The sequence below is a fragment of the Glycine soja genome, chromosome 19, assembly GCF_004193775.1.
Source record: "Glycine soja cultivar W05 chromosome 19, ASM419377v2, whole genome shotgun sequence".
NCBI lineage: Eukaryota > Viridiplantae > Streptophyta > Magnoliopsida > Fabales > Fabaceae > Glycine > Glycine soja.
The window spans coordinates 42,887,986-42,912,845 of NC_041020.1; the positions used below are offsets into that span (position 1 = coordinate 42,887,986).

At 32.7% G+C, this 24,860-nt stretch overlaps 1 non-coding gene and 2 pseudogenes across 1 annotated transcript; 1 reads left to right on the forward strand and 2 right to left on the reverse strand.

Moving 5' to 3' along the window:
- The first annotated feature begins 2,222 nt into the window (after positions 1–2,222).
- TRNAQ-CUG lies at positions 2,223–2,294 on the forward strand. The gene has a single exon. It is a non-coding gene; the product is annotated as a tRNA-Gln (tRNA).
- A 2,153-nt stretch (positions 2,295–4,447) lies between these two features.
- On the reverse strand, positions 4,448–10,775 carry LOC114398851 (annotated as a pseudogene).
- A 1,046-nt stretch (positions 10,776–11,821) lies between these two features.
- On the reverse strand, positions 11,822–24,368 carry LOC114400553 (annotated as a pseudogene).
- Positions 24,369–24,860: the final 492 nt, after the last annotated feature.

Consider the following 24,860-nt stretch of genomic DNA (forward strand, 5'->3'; position numbering starts at 1 on the left):
TAATTTAAAAAACTCACTTAAGAAATTCTCATTAGATATTCTCATAGATTTGTCTATTGATCCCAAATGAAAATATGGGATCAAACAATCCTATCTTTATACATAAAAAAATTAAATAATTATTTTATTTTAAATTTTATCATTAATGCTTGACTGTCACATTTAATGCATTGTTTTTAATTTCTCTCTCATGATTTATGTAATAAACAAAATTTATGCAGACTAAACCCAAGTGATTTATGCATTATTTTAAAATTAAAACTTTATAACTACTAATTAAAAGTTAGTAAATAAAATTAAACTAAAATACATAAATATACGTAATAAAATTATAAAAATTAAAATCACCGTTATATATAATTTTGTAACCTAAACTTGTAGTAGAATATTGTTTTTAGTTCAAAAATATGAAATGTAATCCGGTTAGGACTATTAATTTCAAGAGTTGTTTAGCAAGTAATAATAATGTTGTGCCATCTTGTCTCAAATCGTCTTGTATGTTAAGATATGTTAAAGATATATGTCGGTACATTTTTTGTGAGTGCATATATGTTGATACATAACAAAAATAAGATTGTAAAGTTAAATGTAAAACCAGAACTATTTACCTAAAGTTAATTTTTTATATATTTCAATTAATTAAAAAATTCAACTTAATTTTCTAAAGTTAAAATAAATGAAAAGTATTTATCTAAACTTTTTTTCATAACAACTTTTTATCTAAAGTGAATAAAGAATATAGATTTTTATAATTAATTAAAAAATAGTTATTTAGATTTTAATATATTATAATTTTATTACATATAGTTATGTATTTTACTATAATCTTAACTAGTAATTATAAATTTTAAATTTTATACATAAATGATATGAAAGAGAAATAAAAGATGACACATTAAATGTGATAATCATAACATCAATTAATAGAATTCATAATAAGATAAATGTTTAAATTTGATTGGTTATTAATGATGAGGTTACAAACCCATTTTTAAGGGACATTTGATGTAAGGATTTTTTTTTTTTTTAATGTTTGGGAATCACCTTTCTTGATAATCATCAAATTATGATTTTTAGGAATAATTAAATTTGTTTGGTTGCTCATAAATATTCTCATATAAGTTTTTTGGGATTAAAATAATAACAATATTTTTTTATCATAATATTTAATTATTTATCACATTAAATAATTTAACAAGAGTAACATCATATTTTTATTATAATAAAACTTGATTGTTAAAATGTTAGATTCATCCTTATGGGAATATTTTAGTGATTCCCTCTTTATGCCAATATTTTAGTGAGAAACATAGTAAAAAGAAATTCCCTTGGACCGAATAACATTATTGTTCGATAATTTTATTTTTTTTAGAAGAAAAAATCAAACATAAGAAACAAATATTTTCAACTTAAGATTCTCAATCAACTAAACAATTCTCTTGTATCAAATGTCCCTAAGGAAGATGTTTGGTAAGGAGAAAGTTTTTCATGTCCGAGAAATATAATTCCTATGAATCATGAATTTTGAAAACAAATAAAATCTGTTTAATTAATCAAAAGAAATATTAGATAAGTTTCTTAGAAATTGAAAAATTATATTATATTTTTATCACTCATTTTAATTATTTACTATATTAATAAGAGTAACATGATATTTTTATTGTTGTAAAAGAAAAATTAAATTCAGAAAAATAAAATTTTCATCTTCTTTTTGAGAAAATTTTCATGGAAAAATTGTTAAAAAAGATAAAAATCTTAATTTTTTTTTAAAAATGGATACCAATATGAAAAATTAAAATTCTCAACCCAAGATTTACAGAAAATTCAAAATTTCTCCCCCTATCAAATTAAAAATCTTATCTTTTAATGTTGGGACTGTGATGTGCAATGGTTTTCTAAGATCACATACATCTTCGAGAAAGTTATACAATGGGATCATGCGGTGGGAGGCTCCATTATACATCACCCATATATTTTTGTGAACTGAAGCTAATACATTACTGGACATCATATACTAATGTTGATCATTATTCTTGTTCACATGTGACCTATGAAGAAAAAGGCTATTTGCACCTTTCCCTTCTACTTATTATCTGCTCATGCCATGTTTTGATTTCTCCTTTGTGTCACACAAAACACTTAAATTTTTCATGATTCATCTTTCCGCAGTGATCACACTCTAGGACGCTATTTCAGCAGTTAAAATTACATTTTAAACCAATGGTCCCATGGTCTAGTGGTTAGGACATTGGACTCTGAATCCAGTAACCCGAGTTCAAATCTCGGTGGGACCTATTTTTTTTTATAGAAATAAAAGAAAAATTACATTTTAATTCATGTGTGCTCTGCTCAATGTGCATGTAAATTGCCTTGTATAAAATGCTTGGTACAACTAACTTTTTACAATTAGTTAGTAGGGGATGTAAACGAGCCAAGTCCAGTACTAAAATTTAATTACTGCCCACAGAGAAATTGCATTGAAAAATGAAAATTTTCTGTTATATCACTGAAAATCTATCAACTGATTTTCATATGAAACTTTTTTTTTCCTAACTCATGAACTTCGAAACCAAAATACAAATAAGCCTAACAAGTAACAACTGATAGTTCGAGTGATGAACTTCTAAAGCAAACTAGTTAAACAAAAGAAGCAACAACATGATAATCCAAGAGAAAACAGTTAAACACATCAACAATAAATTCAACTTGTTGGTCTCATATGCAAGTTTGTTTTGCAGCTAGTTCTTTTTTTTCCTTTTTCTTTTAAACTTGAAGCTTCAATAACATCAACATATTGAACACAACGCGGAGCTAAAAAGTTTGTCCTCTACCCCGATTCTTCAAATAATTGTTCATACTTTATCGAGCCATTCAAACATCAAAGAATTAATTTACAGTTGGCACTCCTCTGAACTAGTGGCTAAGCTAGGAGGACAATCTATTTTTAAAAAATAAAAATTAATAATTATTATCTGGAGAAAAAACTTAGAGATAAGAGTTTAAATATACAAGATTAAAGAGACAAAATATATATACACATTTGAGGGCATCCCACTTTCAAATGTGCATTCGACACTACTCCGAACCCATGCCATGCATTCCATCGTCAGAAACAATGAAAGGGATTAAGGTACCATGAATTTGAACGTAAAAAGAAGAAGGCAACTAAAAAAACTACATAAAATCAAAGAAAAAAAAAATCTTCCGATTAAGCACCTAAGCAATCTCCTTCCTGGTTTTTTCAAATTGTTGGAGATCAGAACCAAACCAACGCCTTAGGATCACATTGCATTCACTATACGAAGCTTTCTTTTTTTCTTTATTTTTGGTATTAAAGGTTTGTAAATGTTGAAAAAGAATGAAGAATCTCATGACGAGACAAATTAAGGGGACTTTTCCTAATCAGTTTTTTTTAATTATGTTTAATGTTTAATAATTTATTGGATATCCACATATAAATGTTGAAACAATTTCTTTCTCTAATGTCTTTTCTACGTATACTCATTGTCTTTTCTAATAAACGTTGAAAAATATTTAAAATTCAAAATTTAATGAAATATTAATATTTCTAATAAAGGTAGAAAGAAAAATTTAAAATGATATATTTCAAAAATAAAGAATATAAATGAGACTTTTCAAACTTATCCTACTAAAAGAAAAAAAATACTAAAACATAAAAGGAGAAAAATGACATTTAACATTTAATTTAGACTAGTTATAGGTCCTGACCCTTCCTATTTTATTTTTTTTTAAAAATTAGAAACAGAATTATGTACATGCCATGAAAAATTGCGACAAATTATGCAATAATAACGTTCTCTTTAGTTTGTTTTCAGCGGTAGATAAGCTAAATTCTGAAGATCATGGGAATAAGCTAAATCGTGAGTGATCTACTTGACTCAGTAAATTCAACAGGAAATGTTTTCATGACTAACACGGTATGCATAAATTATCGCAAGAGTTTTGTTTCTTATTCATTCATTTTCACTCATTTTCTTTCCCTTGTGATAACCAATGTGCAGGTTCTATCAGGGGAATACATTCTACGTTTTGCAGTAGGAGCACCATTGACAGCAAAGAGGCATGTCAATATGGCATGGCAGATTTTGCAAGATAAAGCCACTGCTCTATTTGAGAGTTTATAAGTGCTTAATATTAGAACAAAAAAGAATGAAATAACATGCATTTAGTAAATATATCAAGCGTTACATATATTAATATTATCAAATATGTATACTTTTTTTTTACAGTGACGCCAATGAGATTTAAATCTATGATCTTATGCAAACTACCTAAATTTCTCCACTACTGTTGACAGATCCTAGTGGATTTCGACTACGATAAGTTTAATTTAATTGGTAAATAAAGGAATAAAAAAAAGAAGCTATGTGGATATCTTCTCACATGTTACATGAAACACCCTGTACAAAATACTTGAAACGCGTTCTTAACGCCGTTGGAAATTGAACATCTTCACTGATATGGCAAAGACCAATGCAAAGACTACTGGGAATGCAACAATCACAGCTGCAACTGTTGGACATTTTAGTGTAATTGATCTCTTTATTATGTTAAAATAAGAGTGCACACTTGTTTTAGTGTAATAACGAGATGTTCGGTTTAGGCAAAAGGTTGGAAGTTACATGGAAGTTACTAACTTCCATCAACGGTTGGAAGTTACATGGAAGTTACTAAAACTTCCATTAACGGCAATTTTTTAAAAATAAATAACTTCCATCAACCGCCAAAAACCACCTGTTATTTGATTATAAATAATCATCCTGGTTCAGAAAGTATAACGTGTGAAAAACTCACAAGACCAAAAACAAAACTCTTGAATTATAATCTTCTGATTTTATCCGATTGAACAATTTTGGTTGAACCCCGAAATTTGATTCAATCTGAAAGTGTTTATACACGACTTCAGATTTATCCAGGATTATCTCGATTTTCAAAATTAACCAACAGCAACCACTCCCAGAAAATCGTGCTTGAAACCAAAGTAGCTTCTTACAAAGCCTTCCACTGTCGTTCTCCCGTCACTGGATTCCATGCTTTGTTGTATATCTCCATATTGTGAAGCCACCAATCCATACAAACTCCAAGCTACAGGATTTGCCCAACTGTACCATCTCCACCACACTGGGATTCTCTGCTATTACAGACAAAGGAAAAATAAAATAAATTGAACTTAATTAGGATCTTCTTCTATGCTTGGAAAGTACAAATCTCAATGCATAAATTTGAAAGGAACCCTAAACTTACCGGTCGAGGGACTATGAATCCTGAGAAGAGATTCCACACTGCATAGAATGCAGAAGAAACTATAGAGGAAATGTGTTGGTTTGGGGTTACGGCTACTGACATCATGCCATAATAGGTGAAGGTCAGGAAGGTGAAGTACATGAAGAATAGGTACCAGAAAACTTTAGTTATAGTCCACTCAAATCCGATCATGTCATAAATTATAATGCCATATACCACAGCTTGTACTAGAACATATGGGAGCTCAATTAGAACCTGTAAAAGAAGAAGATAATATTAGAAAGAATGCACAGGTTATTTTTAGTAAGATATTAGATGCATCTATTTTTTATTCAATGTTTTTGTTATTAAGTACTAAAAAGACTATTAACATCGTTAGATTCAATCTTAAAACCAATTAGCAATATGAGAAATTGCCTAATAGATATATAAGCTACATCCCAGGAATTGAGACAGACAATGTGAGACTTTCCAACATCGATGATGAGTTGTGAGGATATAGCAACACTCAATAGATAAGTTTTTAAAATGAGGATTTGCTTGCCTGAGCAAAAGCATATGGTAAAGCTGAATACATTCCGGCTGCTTTTTCTCTATAAAAGACTGTTCGCTCAACAGCAACCACTGGCTGCACTGCATTGGCATTCTTAATGCCAATAAGGAGAACAGCGGCATACATGGAGCCCATGGCATTAAAAAGATCTTGTTGTTTGTCACTGCAAAGATTTGTGTGAAAATTTACTGTTGGATCAAATGCTAGTTACGGATCATAAGAGTTTGAAGCTTTAACATTTCTAAGTTTCTGTTTGATCTTACATTTTGGAGCCAAGGTTCCAGAACATGCTACCAAGTACAGCGGCTACAGCAGTGGAGTAAAGAAATCTTATAGCAGTGTATAGAGGATTGCGCCAGTAAGACCAATGTTGTTTCCATAAGCAAGCCATGCATTGAGTGAGAAAGGAGGTTGAGTACTGTGAAGGAAAATAAAGGTCTTTTGAACCAGGAGCTGGAGTACTCAGTTCTTTAATAAGTGCTTTGTTTCTCCTCAAACAACATGCCAATGACCAAATATCAGCAAACATTCTATAAACAAATCACAAAAATCTTCTTGTATTTTTTGCATTTTAAGTTCTATCTAGTGGATTATTTCCGAGTTCTGTAGTTTGGTTAGACTTCACACATCTGAAAATACCTGTATAACTCTGAATTTTTGTACACCTCAGCAAAATCAACCCCCAATTCCATTTCTTTTGCTGAAGTCGAGACTTCCAACATCCATGTTGCCGGATTATAGCCATCTTTAATCCTATTGACACCTTTGATTCCCTTCAAGATAAAAGTATGCAATGAGTGAAATGCTTAAATGAAGATAATGATTTAAGCAAAACATGATTTCAGTATTCCTTATTTTTCATTGCATTTCTATTTTCTACCTCAAAGTAACTAATTAAATGGGAAGAATGATGTCCAAGTGGCCCCACATATATCTCTTGCCCTCCTTGCTTCATTAGCAAAAGCTGCATTTCGTTGTGACAAAAAAGTTAGAAGCTCAGTAACAGAATTTTGCAAACTAAAATAGCTACACTGATTCTGTTCTTTTTCACCTCATCAAAAGATTCAAATATGTCTATGCTAGGCTGATGGATGGTACAAACAACTGTTCTTCCTGTGTCTACTGTGTTCCTAACTGTTCTCATGACAATAGCTGCAGCTCTTGCATCTAGTCCAGAAGTTGGCTCATCCATAAATATTATAGAAGGATTTGCTCGGTTGACAGACCATTAATACCAGGCAATCCAACTAATGCATGCCTTAGTGGTTTCAGTTCCACAAGTTCCATAACTTCCTCGATGAACATCTGCAACCATTAAACACTTAAACTTGGTAACGATGATTAAACAAACTTGTTTTTTTTTTCATGTAACACTTGTCTTTTGTTTGCTGTGTTATTTGATGATATTAGCTATGGTCTTTTTACACTCAGTAACTGAGAAAATTTACTTGCACTTGTATGTATGCATTTGTCACAGCAGCTCAGCTTGGAGAAGGGAAGTGCTGGAAATTTTAAATAAGCTACAGTGGCTACTCATGGCAATCTCAAGTGTTCAAACTAGTAACACCCTATGATAAACTAAATAATAAACATAAAAGTCAAGAAAATTCGGATACTAACCTTCCTGGATTGAGCATTGATTTCTGGGGACAATCGAAGCCATGCTGAATAAAGCAAAGATTCATATACAGTAACATGAGGAGAGTGGATATCATTTTGCTCACAGTATCCAGAAATCCGTGCAAATGTTTCTTGCTTCTTTGGATAACCAGAGATTGTGATATTCCCCCCAATATATCCCCCAGTTTTTCTACCAGCAAGTACATCCATCAGAGTTGTTTTGCCTGCACCTGTGACACCCATTAGAGCAGTGAGAACACCTGGCCTGAATGCTCCACTGACACCCTTCAAAAGAACCAATTTATCCTCAACAACACCTCTGTTCCTCATTTCCTGCAAGTATTTAGTAATTTATTTGTCACAAAAGTTCTATTTAAGCTGACTAGAAGCCTTTTCAATATATTTGTTTTGTTTCTACATACACTGGCATGTCAACAGAATATGTTACATCATCAAAGGTGATGAAATGAGGTTCAAAAGGAAGAACCATTCCTCTTGTCCTGTTATGATTTGTCTCAGGAGAGGTGCTTCCACTTATACTTTCGTCATTTCTCATTATGAAGTAGCTCCAATGTTAGCTCAGAGATGTCATGTGAATTTAAAATAAACTATTACTCATGTAGATATAGACATTACTTCATTTTCAATTGTTATGAGATGAATTACCTCTATTTGAGTTATGAGAAAAGTTACGTTTTACTTGCTCATTGCTTTGAAGTTTCTCTGATATAACAGCCTGATGTTTCTCAAGTGCTGCACATTCAATTTTGATATTAGTACACAGGCCTACCTTATCTAGTTTGTTATGCATTTAAGGTGAAGACCGAAGATACTCACGATTTAAGTATGTGAGAGCAAGGATGTAGCCAAAGTTTGTTATGCATTTAAATTTTTTATCATAAATGTACAGTCAAATTTAAATAAATATTATATATATATATATATATATATAATTTATTATTCTTTAACTTCTATGATTCATATTAGTACTGCGACAATATTATTACTCGAAGAAAAAATAAATTATAGTCAAATTCAACGGACTTTAATAAGTTTAAATGAAACATGTGTTCATTAAAATAATAATATTTAATATTGTTTTTCAATTTTAATATTTATATATTTGTTTCACTACTAAAAATCCATAATATGGATAATTTTATTTATGTAAATTTATTTTTCAAAAGATATTGTATCACCATTATTACTTGAATAAACAAAAACTTACAATAAATTTTAATATACTTAATTTTTAAGATAAAATTAACTCAATTAAAAATATAATTAATCAACTTTCTCATTAATAATATAATTATGTTTAACATAGTAAAAAATATTTAAAATTTATTGTTTTTATTTTCACAAATAAATAAATATAAAATAGTATGTATATAATTTAGAAAAACCGGTGCGTGGTTCAAAGTCTAGTACAAATTAAAATCCAGTCACATTAGTAAATGAAGTGTTGGGAAGTTTATGATATATATATATATATATATATATATATATATATATATATATATATATATATATATATATATATATATATATATATATATATATATATATATATATATATATATCATAATTATTATGCTTAATTTGTATATTTAAATCATATAATAATTATATAATTTTTTCTGTTTTTGTTTGATTTTTTTTCTTTTTTCTGTAGAGTTTAACACAACAAGAGATCTAAAAGATATTAAAGAATTAGAGCAACACACTTAGCACGTCAGTGCACTTTAAGCACGAGAAGCAAAACTCGAGACCAATTGTATCATAGCGCGTACATAGGCTTAGCACACTGTGTCACAGTCATCTTCGATTGTGCAATGTTTTGCTTAGCACACTGTGTCACAGTCATCTTCGATTGTGCAATGTTTTGAAGAATAAAAAGAGGAAACACTGTGCTATTAGAGGTAGACAGTAGGGCTTGAATAGAAAAAGAAACCCACTCACTTAGAGCTCTTCCTCCATTTTCTTTGGTTCATCTTGCATTTTTGAGCCTCTCATGACTAGAGAGACTAAATTACGCATTATTGGGGGATTGACAACCAAACACTTTTGACGAATTTACTATCCATTTAATATTATTTCAATATTATTACTTCCTTTATGAGTTTATTATCTTATTTATGATTTGATCACCCATTCATATGTATGCTATATGGTTTTAATCATTTGGAGATGTTACACCCTAAGAACTTGGAGGAGTTTCTACGTAATCCATGTTTAAGGATAGAATATTATTTAGTCTTATTTATGTATTTTTATTTTATTATTTGGTGTAACTTTTAAGGGATAAGGAGTGAAATTAGTTTAAACACTTTCCCAGAAGGAATCATGATTAGGATAATTTAACTGATGAGGGTAATAATAAATAATGTTAAATGGTGAAAAATCTATAATATTGCGTCAAAAATAATTTTGGTAGACCAAACACGTAATACAAAAATCTGCACCAAACGACAATTTACACCTCCAAGCTTTTGTTTTTCCGTCTCTTGCGTGTACAGTCAAAGTCCGAGTTCAACCAAATTGACAAGTGAAACCAATTTACACCTCCAAGCGTTTGGTTTCACTTTAACAAAAAAGTGAAACCGAATTGACAAGTTAGAACCTCCTTCGCAAAGATCATTTAGCAAGTTCAACCATATAATGAAGTTGGTACCAATTACTCACCTCCTCTATATTAACCATGAAGTTAGTGAAGGTAGGCAAAGCTCTAGTTCCTACACGAGCTTCTGCTTCGATGTTCAAGTTCTCAAACCAAACCTCTATGGTGGGAAGATCAATTCCAACTCTGATATCATCAGAAGAAGCCAACCATCAGAGCATTTCGATCAAAGACACCTTCATTAGAATCAAGAAGATGAAACGAGAGTGAAATTCTAACCTATCAATTCTGCCCTTTAGCTTGAGCAAAAACTTCTCATTGTTCTCTTCAGCAGTTTTCACCAGTCTTTCTAGTAAAGCTCTCTTTTCTTGCAACCCAAGTTCCTGTACATCAATCACATTGACTTCCCCTTCAGGTGAAGTGAGCAAACCTTTCCTCAATCATGCGACAGTAGGAAGTTTCTAAATGGCAGCCCATTTGAGAGCCTCTTCATCATCCTCTTGGTGGAGAGAGTTTGAGAAGATCTTCGCGTCACTGCCCCTCCAAATCGATGAACTACCAATCCTGAAACTACTGCCACCTTCCATGCCACCATACAGTAAAATAAAACTAAAACAAGTTTCAAAACCTTAATGCATGTAACCCGTGCTACAAACTAGTAACTGTTTCCCAGAAACAAAAACTTTCTCTCAGTTTGTTTTGCTGAATGGGGATACTATAGAATATGTTGGGATATAGAGGAAGGAATAAGAACACGCATTTTGAGTGGAGTCAAATATGGCTGGCGGGTTGTGAAGTGCCAACGTAGCTGCACACGTTTTGCAGATTTCCTTAGTACTGGGGGATATGTCGAAAATGGTAGCCGAATCACGACCATGATATCTGCTCCACATGCTGAAGATACGATACTATTTTATTACTTCCAACGAGCCAATATTGAATGAAATAAGTATTATATACCTAGGCGACATATGGGTCCTGGAAGGAAACACTAGTCTAAACGCATCAAAGTTAAGTTGGCCTTTCTTATTAATAAATATTTTTTATTTTTTAATTTGTATCATAAATTAAAGATACTAGTTTTTATTATTATTATTTTTAATGCAGGAAAGGCTACTTTTTTATGGACGGACTGCAGAACCATACTTTTTTTATGAGCCCATTGATGTGGCACCAACTCAGCTTGGCGTGAGTGGTAAAGGCTCTCACCTCTTCTTAATTAGACCATACACTTGACAGGGGAGACTGCTTACAAAAGAATTTAAAGTTAAAAAAAAAAAGCCAGATTGATATGGCTTGCTCATGGATTCGAATTTCATGAAATCTGGGATCAAACATTCACACACAATCAATCCTCCACTATTTGATTATTGGCTTTTTTTATTTACTAAAATGGAGTAATTTGTTTTCAAAATTACTAAATTAAAAATAATCATTTATCCTTTTCTTAATACACTCCTTTTTATATAGTTTTTTTTTCTTTCCATACATGTGGTTTAATAGGGAGCAAAATACAGTAGACTCGATGGTTGTGTGGTTTGCAGTGGTCTGGTCTATATGGCTACATAGAAATAATATCATCTTCAAAAATGAGTCTGCAAATGCTGAGAATGTGTTGAATTTAATAAAATTCAAATCTTGGCCACGGTAAAATGCCAAGGTGAAGGGATATTCATTTTCTTTCTTTGAATGATCAAGAAATCGAATGTACTTTTGAAAGTTATGTAGGAAATATGCCTTCTGTATATGGGTTGAGGTACCCTTGCACTCCAAATTAATATATTTGGTTTTTTCTGATAAAAAAATGATACATTTAATTGATAAATAAAATAATACAGAAAGCTATGTGGATATTTTCTTTCAAAATGTTACATGAACAATCCTATATAAATTACTTGAATGTGTTATTAACGCCGCTGGAAATTAAGCATCTTTACTGATATAGCAAACATCAATGCAAAGACTACGGGGAAGGCCACAATCACAGCTGCAACCACCCACAGAAAATCGTGCCTGAAACCAAAGTAACTTCTTACAAAGTCCTCCACTGTCGTACTACTCCCATCAGTGGATTCAATGCTTTGCTTTATATCTCCATATTGTGAAGCCACCAATCCATACAAACTCCAAGAAATTGGATTTGCCCAACTGTACCACCTCCACCATACTGGGATTCTCTGTTTGAGCATGCCAAAAAGGTATAACAAAATAAATTTACCATAACCATATGGTTAGAAGTATTAATCTAGAGTGCCCTTAATATGAAAGGAAGGCAAAACTTACTGGCCGTGGGACTATGAATCCTGAGAAGATATTCCATAGTGAATTGAATCCAGAGGAAACCATAGAGGAAATGTGTAGGTTTGGGGTCACTGCCACTGATATCATGCCATAGTAGGTGAAGTACAGGAAGGTGAAGTACAGGAAGAATAGGTACCAAAAAAATTTAGTGACAGTCCACTCAAAACCAATCATGGCATAACTTATAATGCTACAGACCACAGCTTTTACAAGTACATATGGGAGTTCAATCAGAACCTGCAACAGAAAATAAAGATTAGAACGAAAGAATGCCGTGGTTAGTTATTTACACATAATGAAGTAAAGTAGTAATTTCAATTCCTCATAATTATCTTCCAAATTACTAATCAAGAAAAGCATCAATTACTTTTTATGCTTTTAATTTATCAAGAGCATCTGTTTTTCATTTTTTTTATGAAGTGTTAGGATTAGGAAGATTATGATTTAGGAGGATATATATAGTAAAACCCAAAAAAAGACATGTATTTAAAATGTGGAGTTACTTGCCTGAGCCAAAGCATATGGTAAAGCTGAATACATTCCAGCTGCTCTTTCCCTATAAAAGACTATTCTCTCAACAGAAATCGATGGCTGCACTGCATAAGCATTCTGAATGCCAATAAGGAGAACAGAAGCATACATGGAGCCCATGGCATTGAAGAGATCTTTCTGTTTTTCACTGCATAAAGTGATGTGAAATCCTGTTAGATGAAACAGTAGCAACAAAACAAATGAGAAGGAAGACAACATTTCCAAGTTCCTAGTTTGATCTTACATTTTGGAGCCAAGGTTCCAAAACATGCTCCCAAACAAAATTGCTACGGTAGTAGAGTAAAGAAATGATACAGTGGTGTACTGAGAATTGTGCCAGTAAGACCAATGTTGTTTCCATAAGCATGCTATGCATTGGGTGATGAAGGAAGTTGAGTACTGTGAAGGAAAATAAAGGTCTACAGAACCAGGAGCTGGACTACTCAATTCTTTAACAAGTGCTTTGTTTCTCCTGATACAGAATGCCAAAAACCATATATCAGAAAGCATTCTATTTCTATACTGTAAATAATAATAACAACAAAAGATTTATTGCACTTTTAGACCTTAGGTGCTTTCTCGCAGATTACTTTCAAGTTCTATAGTTTTATTAGACTATACAACTGAATATACCTGTAATGCTCTGAATTTTTGTACACATCAGCAAAATCAATCCCTAGTTCAATTTCTTTTGCTGATGTTGTGACTTCCAACATCCATGTTGCTGGATTATAGCCATCTTTAATCTTGTTGACACCTTGGATTCCCTTAAGCATAAAAGTGTGACATGAGTTAAATTTTTACAAGAAGATAGTGATTTAAAGCAAAATATAAATTCACTAATTCAGTATTCCTTATTTTTCATAACATTTCTATGCTCTACCTCAAAGTAACTAATTAAATTGGAAGAATATTGTCCAAGTGGACCCACATATATCTGTTGACCTCCTTGCTTCATTAGCAAAAGCTGCATTTTTCATTGTGACAAAAAGTTTAGAAACTTGGTAATGGGACTATGGGAGAGTAAACTAAAATTGCTAGATTGATTATCTGTTTTTTTCACCTCATCAAAAGATTCAAATATATCTATGCTAGGCTGATGGATGGTACAAACAACTGTTCTTCCAGTGTCTACTGTATTCCTAACTGTTCTCATGACAATAGCAGCAGCTCTTGCATCTAGCCCAGAAGTTGGCTCATCCATGAATATTATGGAAGGATTTGCAACAAGTTCAACTGCAATAGTCAATCTTTTGCGTTGCTCTGTTGAGAGACCATTCACACCAGGCAATCCGACTAATGCATGCCTTAGTGGTTTCAATTCCACAAGTTCCATGACTTCCTCAATGAACATCTGCAACTATTAATCCATTTCAAACTTTGTAACATTGAAAAAACATGCTGTTGTGCCTAGATAAGATTTTACTTCACAAAAGAATGAGTTTCTTGTATGAACAAGAATAAGCAAAATGCAGAAAAAGATGAACCAAAAACTGCACAGAACTTTCAGCAGCCACTTTTATTCAATCTCTGCAGAATTTTTTTAGGTACAAAACTCTCTACAGATTTAGGCTATGCAACAAAAGAAATAGAAGCACTATCTCAAGCCTAACTAACCTAACCAACTTAAAACTACCTAACTGTTACATGCTATAACAGAATAACAGAAAACAGAGAAAAAAAAACTAAGTTGGTAAAGACTAAGAGAACTAACTAATGGTTGTTAATGAATCAACATACAACACATGCAAGTGTTTATTTTCCTCTGTTATTCTATGACATTTTAATTCCAATCATGAATGGTAAATAGCTTTAGTTTTTGTGATGTTGGAGTACAAGTGAGTAAAAATTCCCACATTTTATAGAGATGGGCATGCATAATTGAGTTCGCTAGTGTGGTTTGTTCTTGGCCCGTTGATGGAGATGGCCCATTTACCCCTTCCTTTTCCCCATCAGGACCTTATCCAGAAAAGGTAAGTGCTAGAATATTTGAGGAAGCCACATTGCACATGGATGAATCATGACTAAAATGGTTACTTCATTGCAATCTCAAGTGTTCAAACTGGTTAAAAGCCTATGTTAAACTAAAAGCAGTAAACATGAAAGTAAAAGGCATATGATTCAGATACCAACCCTTTTGGTTTCAGTATTTATATCTGGGGACAAACGGAGCCAAGCTGAATAGAGCAAGGATTCATACACAGTAACATGAGGAGAGTGTATGTCATTTTGCTCACAGTATCCAGAAATCCTTGGAAATGTTTCTTGCTTCTTCTGATACCCAGAGATTGTGATGTTCCCTCCAACATATCCTCCAGTTTTTCTACCAGCAAGTACATCCAACAGCGTTGTTTTGCCTGCACCAGTGATACCCATTAGAGCAGTAAGAACACCTGGCCTGAAAGCTCCACTGACACCCTTCAGAATAACCAATTTATCCTCAACAACACCTCGCTTCCTCATTTCCTGAAAGTATTTGATGATTTTTAACTCAAAATAATTGTTTTATAGTTGAATTAATATGCATGTGTTTTCAATTTACTTAATTTATTTTGTTTCTACATTACCTGTGGCATATCCACATCATATGTTACTTCATCAAAGGTGATAGAATGAGGCTGGAAAGGAAGAACTATTCCTCTAGCAGGTAAAGTATGAGAAGATGTGCTTCCACTTGCACTTCCGAATTTTCTCACTGTAAAGTAGTTCCAGTGTTATCCATATGGGTAATGAGAATTGAAAATCGACTATTTCTCATCTAGAAATTACTAATTGAATGATAAGAAAAACTATGTTTTATGCGCCTCGGAACATTAGTTCCTTTTTCACTACCACCATTCTGGTCATTGCTTTGAGCTTCCTCTGATATAACAGCCTGGTGCTTCCCAGGTGCTGCACAATTAATTTTGAGATATTAACACATAGGTTTACCTTAGATTGTTTTCTATAGTCTATATACTTAAGTTGAAGACACTCACGACTCAAGTACATGAGAGCGAGGATGTAGCCAAAGTTGAAAAGTAATGTATATCCAATCAAAGCTCCAACACCGATCCAGTACCAGTGTGACTGGGTGAAGAATCCCCAAGATTTCAAAACTTCAACACCAAGAGGCTCTGTTGAGTCAGGTAAAATCTATAATAAAAGAAATACATCCAAATATAAGATTATTTATATGATAAGGATGACATAAGAATATGAATTTAGATTAGTGACTTACATGTCTCCATCTCTTTCCAAGGAACTCATTATTTACCATAGCATTCTGTCCATACATCATAGGTGATATCCAGAATCCCCATAGCCACCATTTTTTTATTTTGTCTGTGGGCATTAAGGGAATAAATGAAGGAGCATTGTTAGTCCAGAACATAATGGGAGAAGGACTGGGATTGTTTGTATTCTCGATACCTTTTGATAGGACAAAACCACTTATAGAATAAAGGATGGCCAGCGTAAGCCATGCAAGTGTTGTAGCCACTGTTGGTTCCCTCCCAAGTGCAGCGATAAATCGGAATAATGCAGAAGTCATCTGGTTTAATAGTACAAGAACAAGGTATTGCCTAAAAAATCTGCATTAGGCGGACATAAAATACATAGCATTATTTATTTAGAGGATTCAAAAAGAAAATGAGACAATAAAAGATCAATAAATTAACAAGTTTGCTGATGAGTATGTGTATAAACAAAGTTCTTTTACCTTTCAATATATGGATCAAATCCAATGACATAGTAGGTGAGGAACACCCAAACACCCACTTCCGCAAAACTCATGGGGATTTTTAGGATCCATTCTGGAAGTGCATATGCCCACGAAGGAAAAAATATATTATCCCTTTGCTTGTAGAAAACAGGAAGCCTTGAAACGATCACGGAAATTTCAGCCAGTCCGTTGAACATAACTGTAACAATGCCATAAAACATTGCACCCACATATATGCCGCCATCAGTCACTGAGTCTCTGTGCATCTCGGTCCGGAGGAAAATGGTCATGGTAATAAATGCCATTACAGCAAGCTAAAAGACGGGAAATCTATCAGTAAGACAATAATAGCATAAGATGACATGATAATAAAATGAAACATTCCAATTTCCAAACCTACTTTGCTAAGCTTGAAGGTGTAATAAAATGAATTGCGCTTCATAAGTAAATATTCTCTTGATAAACAAGCTTTTAGCAGTTCCCATTTCCCCACTCCATATCTTTTGGTTGTCAAAGCAGCCGGATGGCTCTTAGATTTGTCAAATTCAGTAGCAAGTTCTTCACCAAGGCTTCTTCCAACATGAAATGATCTATGTGCCTCTGAGAACTCTTTGGATGTGACAAATCTATAAGGCTGATCTTTGTCTGCCCAGTACTGCTCCTGATCCTTCCATGATGTTACCTATAACATAATTAATGGTCAAAATAAAATATATAACTCTCTTTTACCAGTGCAGACAGATAAAATTATTGAGATCAATCACTAGGACACTTACCTCTTGCAAAAAGTCTGCCACGCCCTTCCTCTCGGGACATTTAAAACCCATTGATTCAAAAAATTCCAGCACGTATTCGCGGGGACCCTGGTACCCAATATGACTATCAGAGAGTACTATAATGTCATCAAAAAGATTGTAAGTCTCTGGTGCTGGCTGGAGGAGTGAGATGACTGCAGTTCCTTTCAGAATATGAACATATTGCTTGAGTGAATTCACAATTTGGAAAGTTGTTGAGCTATCCAAACCAGTAGATATTTCATCCATGAATAGAGCTTTAACTGGTCCAACTAGCATCTCTCCTACATTTAAATGTTTATAGCTATTAAAAAGGTGATTATATATAATCAATTTATTAAGGTGAGTAATTGAGATACAATTCAAGATTGAAATCAGTTTTGTTTTACCTGTTGTTAGGCGTTTCTTTTGTCCACCAGAGATTCCTCTTAACATTGCATTTCCTACAATAGTATCAGCACAGACCTCCAGTCCCAAAATCTGGAAATGTATATCAAAGAAACTAGAGACTTAAGAAAAATATTATAATTAATTCACGATGATCAGAAATGCGTTAGAAAGAATAGATTATACCCTTAGGACATAATCTGTTATCAAATTTGCCTTCTGCACTCCAGTTGTTACAGCCTGAGAGCATTATGAGTTAAAAGGACAACCACTTAACTATTAGTTATTTGTATCGGTATGGAAAAGAAATGGTTCATGCAGCTATAACTAACTGCTGATGTAATGGAAATTAACGGTCACTGCTTTGTTTTTTTACACTAATATATCACCTATTTTGTCTTCATAATTTATTTTGGGTGAGAAATTTTCTAACCAATAGCAAAAAGTGGAAGAAAGGAATCTCCAAGATTGAACAGGTATAGTATCACAATTGTATAGGTTGTCACATTTTTCTCTCTTTGGTTTGAAAAGCTATCAGTCATTCAACAAATAAAAGGAAAGTTAAGGGATGCAAGTCAAATGGGGAAAACACATCCCAGACAAGCAATGGCCTCTTTGTTACCTTCATGTAGATATCAATATCTGGATCAGGCTTGATATTTGCCTCTTTTTCTCTTCTTGACAATTCTGCAAGCAAATCTGTAGAAGGAGGAAAATATTATACATAGTCAAAACTTAAATTTCATCTAAAACGTCAGCCCAAGGTTTCAAACTTTCAATATAGAATTTAGTAATGATTCCCATGAATATGATACAAGCTCATTCCTGTAGACTAACCATAACGAGTTCCAACTCCTTGAACTCTTGCTGAGAAGGCCAAGGTTTCTCTGGCTGTCAATTCTGCAATGTGAAGATCATTTTGATTGACATAAGCTGCAGTTCTTTGGGGTACAAACTCATTCATTCCATGACCATTATAAGTCACTTTTCCAGAGAACTGATCAAGAAGCCACACAAATATTAGCTACAGATCCAAGATTGATAGAGAATATTCATACGAAAACATGGATAAAAAAATACTCTCTCAATTTCAAAATAAGTGACGGTAACATCCCATTTTTTTGTAAAATAAATAAATAAAATATTTAAAATTAATAGAATTTTAGAAATTAAATAACCGAGAGAATATGTCTTTTTAATTAAAATAAGGGTTTCATGATATTAGGAGATAAATAGAGTAAAATAATATTTTAGAAAATAAACGAATGTTTTAATTGGTTATTTATTTATTAAAAGAGTAAAATAGAGTTCATTTTTATAAAATAAAAAAATAAGTAAATAAGTAAATAATAGAATTTTACATATGATATATTGCTATGTTAGTCTCTTCCTTTCAAATTCGTTCTCTCTTATTCCTCTTTCAAATTCTTTTCTTTTTTTGCATACACCCAAATTTGTTCCAATAAAACTACGATCCTGGACTCCTTAACCATTGGATCATCTTGAAATTTGAACATCACCTTCGGAACTCAATTTGGAACATTCCAACCGTTGAGATTTGCAAAATAATTTCGTTAGAGAGACAAATGTCCCTCACACAGAGACTGTGAAATTAAGACTCCAATCACTTCTCTTTCTCTCTTACGCTTGGAAACCCTAATAAAACAATTAGAGGAAAAGTTTGAGAAATCTTATGGAACCACTAAAGACACCACTATTGCTGCTGGAATACACACATGAGCATGCTTAAAGGTAAAAGATGAGTTTATTACATTTGGGGTTAGAATGAACATATGTAAAGATCCTTAGAGGATCATATTAGGACTTATTTTGTGATGCTTATTGTATTGTAAATCTGCCTTAATGATTATAATCACAAGATTGTTATCTTTGACGACCCAATTGATGTCCTAATGCAAATTGGTTGATAAAATTGAGTGCATGGTGTTTTTGTGTTTTTGAACTTATGATTTTGATTCCTTTGATTTTGATATAATTATGTGAAATTATTCAAGGAATTTTACTCCCTGTATTGTGAGAAACATTTTTGTATAATTCGTTTATGTTTTGGACAAGATTTATTATATTAGCGTGAGAATTAAATTATTGATAACGTTCTTTATCATGTTTAGATCTCATAAGCATATTACATATTGATGATTATAACACACACACACGTGTGTGTGTGTGAATTGTTAAAATAAATTAGGAATTAATAGTTCAAATAAAAAATTAAATTAAAGGAAATTAATATATTAAGATTCAACGATAAATACTTTCAATGCATTTTTAGTTTAATTATTTATTAACTCTTTTTAATTGAAAATAATACAGTTTGAATTAATGTATACATGTTTTGTTCCATGTAAACATTAATACTATGTGATGTTTATATGATTCTTGAGGTGTGATAACATGTTGTGTTGAGATTATAACATTATGATTGAGATTAAGTGTATGTGATAAATTGAGTATGTGTTGAATTGTAAGATACACGTGTATTGAGATTTTGTATATATTGAGTTGTGAGCTATGAGTTGTACAATCACACAACTATAAGACCCTTTAAGAGTGATAAGTTAATGCACGACGAGTATGGGGATGAGATCCACTATTGGAACCCGACTAGTTGAATCACTTTGAGGCGTGACGAGTTAAAATGATTTTGAAAACAATTGAGTAGTTGTGTGTATTGCATATATAGTTCAAACTCCAGCAGCACATATACGATTTTAAATGTCTGTTTTAATGGGATGATTAGTCATATAAATATAACATATTGATATTATTATTGTGTGATATGTATATAATGCATGAGGCATGATAATGCGATGTCTTGGAATCATGAAAGTGTGATGAACTGTGTGTAAGTGATAAGTTAAGTATGTGTTAAATTACGAGATCACACGTGTAATGAGATGTTATATGCATTGAGTTGCGAATTATGAACTGTACAACCACATGACTATAAGACCCTTTAAGGGCGACAAGTTAATGTGCAACGAGTATTGTAACAGGTTCCACTATGGAAACTCGACGAGCTGAATTATTTTGAGGCACGACGAGTTAAAATTGTATTTGAGAATAATTAAAGAGTCATGTGTTTTGTATAGTTCATAAATAGAGTCTGCGTGTTAAAATATTTTTTGAGTTGGACCTAAATCAGAAGGGAGATGTCTTGATGGACTCGTTGGAGTCTAGGCCTTGGGAGTAAATACACCCGATTTGAGTTATCATTTAAGCTTGTGTTGATCCCACATGATTAGAACATTCTCACAAAACAACATGACTCTGACTGTTCTCTCTATGATTTTACCTAGTGAGAGTGACCTGACTTATTGATGAGTGTGTGATCTGTCTTGTCATGTACTCCTAGGTGCTCAATGAGATTTTTCACTGACATAATACCACATATAAGATTGAGTCTTAGTATATTTGTTGCATAATGCCTGTGTAATGATCATTATGATTTGTTACGTGATAGTGGGTAATGAATTGTGTGAGTGTGAGATATTGTGTTTTACTTGAGATGTGTTGTTCTGAACACGTAATTAGTGTGAATGCATGAAATGTGATTTTATGATTAAATCTTTTGGGCAATTGATATTACGTAATGAGTGGTTAAATGATGCGAAGTGTATTAAGTTGAGTTTGTTATACTTATATTATGTGTGTGTGTGTGTGTGTGTGTGTGTGTGTGTGTGTGTGTGTGTGTGTGTGTGTGTGTGTGTGTGTGTGTGTGTGTGTGTGTGTGTGTTTGTGTCTGTGTGTATTTTCATTTATCTCTACTTGTTTAGGAATGTGATAACTTACTCATTGTGTGTTGTTTGTATTTGGATCATGTGATGATCTCAAACCTTGTGTTTGTGACAGCAGGTGGTTAGGTGGATGACCTTAAAAAACTTTATGCTAGAGGACGCTATGACACAATGATCTGATAGGATGTGATATTGGGACATGAGTTTTTGTATTAATTGTATGAAGTTCTAAACACATAATTTTTATTATTTTTGTTTCACATGTTGAGTCTTTAGTTCATTCTTTGAAGTTTTGGATAACTTTATTTTAAGCCGAAAATATTTTCATATCCTTAACTGATAAATTTTTAATTTAATAATTAAAACGAATGTGAACCTTTTACCCACATGAACTCTTTTATATTTATTGAATAAAATCATTTTATGTAATTCTGTATTTTCATGTATTTTATTATATAAATATGTATCGAGGTAGAGGGTGTCCCAGTGACACTAAAGATTTTTCACAAATATAAAGAAAAATAATAAATAACTTAATGAATAGAACGATTTTACAAAATTATATCATTAATTATTATTTATTCTTGTTAGGAAACACAAGTTATAAGACTGAACGGAAATAGCTATAGGGCCAAGCAAAAATGTTGTAGGACTAAACACAATAAGTAGTCAACAACCACGCTGGCAAAAGGAGAAAGGAGCAAAAACTGATAGGTTGTATTATAGTTATCCACGGTCAAAAATGTTGTAGACGTGTGAAGCCCTTATGCTTTAAGGAGGTTACTTTGGAGAAGGTGGCTTGGTGAGGACCTTTGTTATAAGGAGATGTCTTTGCTAGGAACCAAAGTTGATTATGTGTGAGAAGTTTCATCATTTGTTCAAGGATCAAGGTCGGTAATTACTATAAATTTCAAGGAAGAAACCCTTTAAAGCGGGAGAATGAAACTCATCATTTAAATAAAAACAAATGATGATGATGACAATAACAATAATAATAATGATGTTGATTGCATTAGAATTCTTGGGAATTTTCTTATTTAACAATATTTAGATTTCCTTTTTTTGGTGTGTAGATAGTTGGTGAGTGTTGGTTTAAAGTAGTACAAGTTAAACCCAAGGTTTTCATGCGTTCCTTTAAAAGTTTAAGCGTTGTAAATTGGGGGGTTTGGCAAATTTATATTACCTGCTGTTGTTAAGGCTTATAATGGATTTCTAAAGGTTAGAATATTTATTTCTTGAGGCATTGAATGACACCAAATTGATTCTTCTTAGTTGTGAGTAACTAATTAATATATCTAGTAGCATTTTTTAGGAGAAACAGGTAAATTTTCAAGATAGGTTCTCTCTTTCAATATGGTTTCTAGAGAACTTGAGAATGAAGATTACTATAAAATTATTTTATTGTTTGATTTTCCATGGTTCTTCAAAATTATGATAATGCAAACAAGAGATAATGAGGTTTTATCTGTAGATAGTGTGATTGAGATACGGGTGAGGAAAGATCCTGATGCATGTATAACAATGGACCTAATATATAGGTTGAGGATTTTGTTTCTCATTTTGCATTGATGTGGTTCTTCGTCTGCATCCACTATGATTATGAGTTATGAATTTCATAGAAAATTTCTATTTTTGATTACGATTTTCTTATATTCCTAATGAACCCATGTCTTTTCCCACAAACTCAATATGTATTGTCAACTGAGCTATATACTCATTGGGTTTTTATTGTTGTTTTAATTTTATGTTTGAATGTAAGAACTTGTGCTATGTCTACTTTTTGTTCTTTCCACTTATTTTGAAATTGCAGAGTATGTTTCTTTTTCTCTCATTAATGTCCTAACCTTCAATTTTGGGTCAAGTTTTGCAGCCAAGGCCAGCAAGAGTGTGGTTTTCCCGGAACTTGGAGGGCCCAAAAGCAATGCCATTCTGAACAGAAGAAAATGGGAACATTATATATTGGTTTTGAAGGCGCTAGCTAATTACCTCTATGAATAAATAGAACTTCATTTGCATAGGTACCTGCCAGGCTTTATTATTCCACTAACATCCTGGAGAATATTTATCTGTTGTCTTCTACTGGGAAGTGTAAGAAGAGAGTTCAACAGACCCTTTAACAAAAAAAAAAAAAAAAGTGAAACCGAAATGACAAGTTAGAACCTCCTTCGGCAAGATCATGTAGCATGTTCTACTATATAAAAAAGTTTGTACCAATACTCACCTGCACTATATTAACCGTGAAGTTAGTGAAGGTAGGCAAAGGTCTAGTTCCGACACAAGCTTCAGCTGCAATGTTCAAGTTCTCAAACCGAACCTCTATAGTAGGAAGATCAATTCCAACTCTGATATCTCATCGAATTGAAGGGAAAAAAAATAGGCCATCCATCAAAGACACCTCTATTAGAATCAAGAAGAGAAGAAATGAGAGTGGGAGTCTCACCTATCAACACGTTCCTTGAGCTTGAGCAAAAACTTCTCATTGTCATCTTCAACAGTTCTCACCAGTCTATCAAGTAAAGTTCTCCTTTCCTGAAACCCAAGTTTCTGTACATCAATCTCATTTACTTCCCCTTCGGGTGAAGTGAGCAAACCTTTCCTCAAACGCACAACGGTTGGAAGTTTCTGAATGGTAGCCCATTTGAGAGCCTCTTCATCATTCTCTCGGTGGTAAGAGTTTGAGAAGATCTTCGCGTCACTGTCCCTCCAAATGGATGAACTACCAATCCTGAAACTACCCCCACTCTCCATGCCACCAGACCAAAAAGAAAAAAGAAAGAAAAAATAGAAGCAAAACAAGAAGTTTCAACCTTAATGCAACTCCTTCTGAAACCTAGTAACTGTTTAATTCCCATAAACAAAAACTTTCTGTCATGTTTGTTATGCTGAATGGGATATATATTGAGTTTGAGATTGAGGAAGGAGGAACATGGAATTTGAGCGGAGTCAAATATGTTGGGCGGGTTTTGAAGTGCCAAAATAGCTAGCACGTTTTGCGATGTTCCTTAGAACTGGGGGATAGGTCCACACGGTGAAGATACAATCCTACTTCATTACTTCCCACGAGCCAAATATTGAATGAATGGGGAAAAGTTTGGTCACACACCAAATCCTACTCAACAGCTACAGAGGGACCGGATTCCAAAAAGGGAGAGTAGTGTGGGTATTTAAGGTATAATATTTGACGGAGAAATAGAAAACATACTACTTAAGTGACATATGGGTTCAAAGAGAAATATAATATTTATTTCGATCTAGATTTCTATCCTGTGATCTTAACTAATCTTTACATGAAAAAAGTCAACTTTTTTTATATATTGAAAAAATGTAG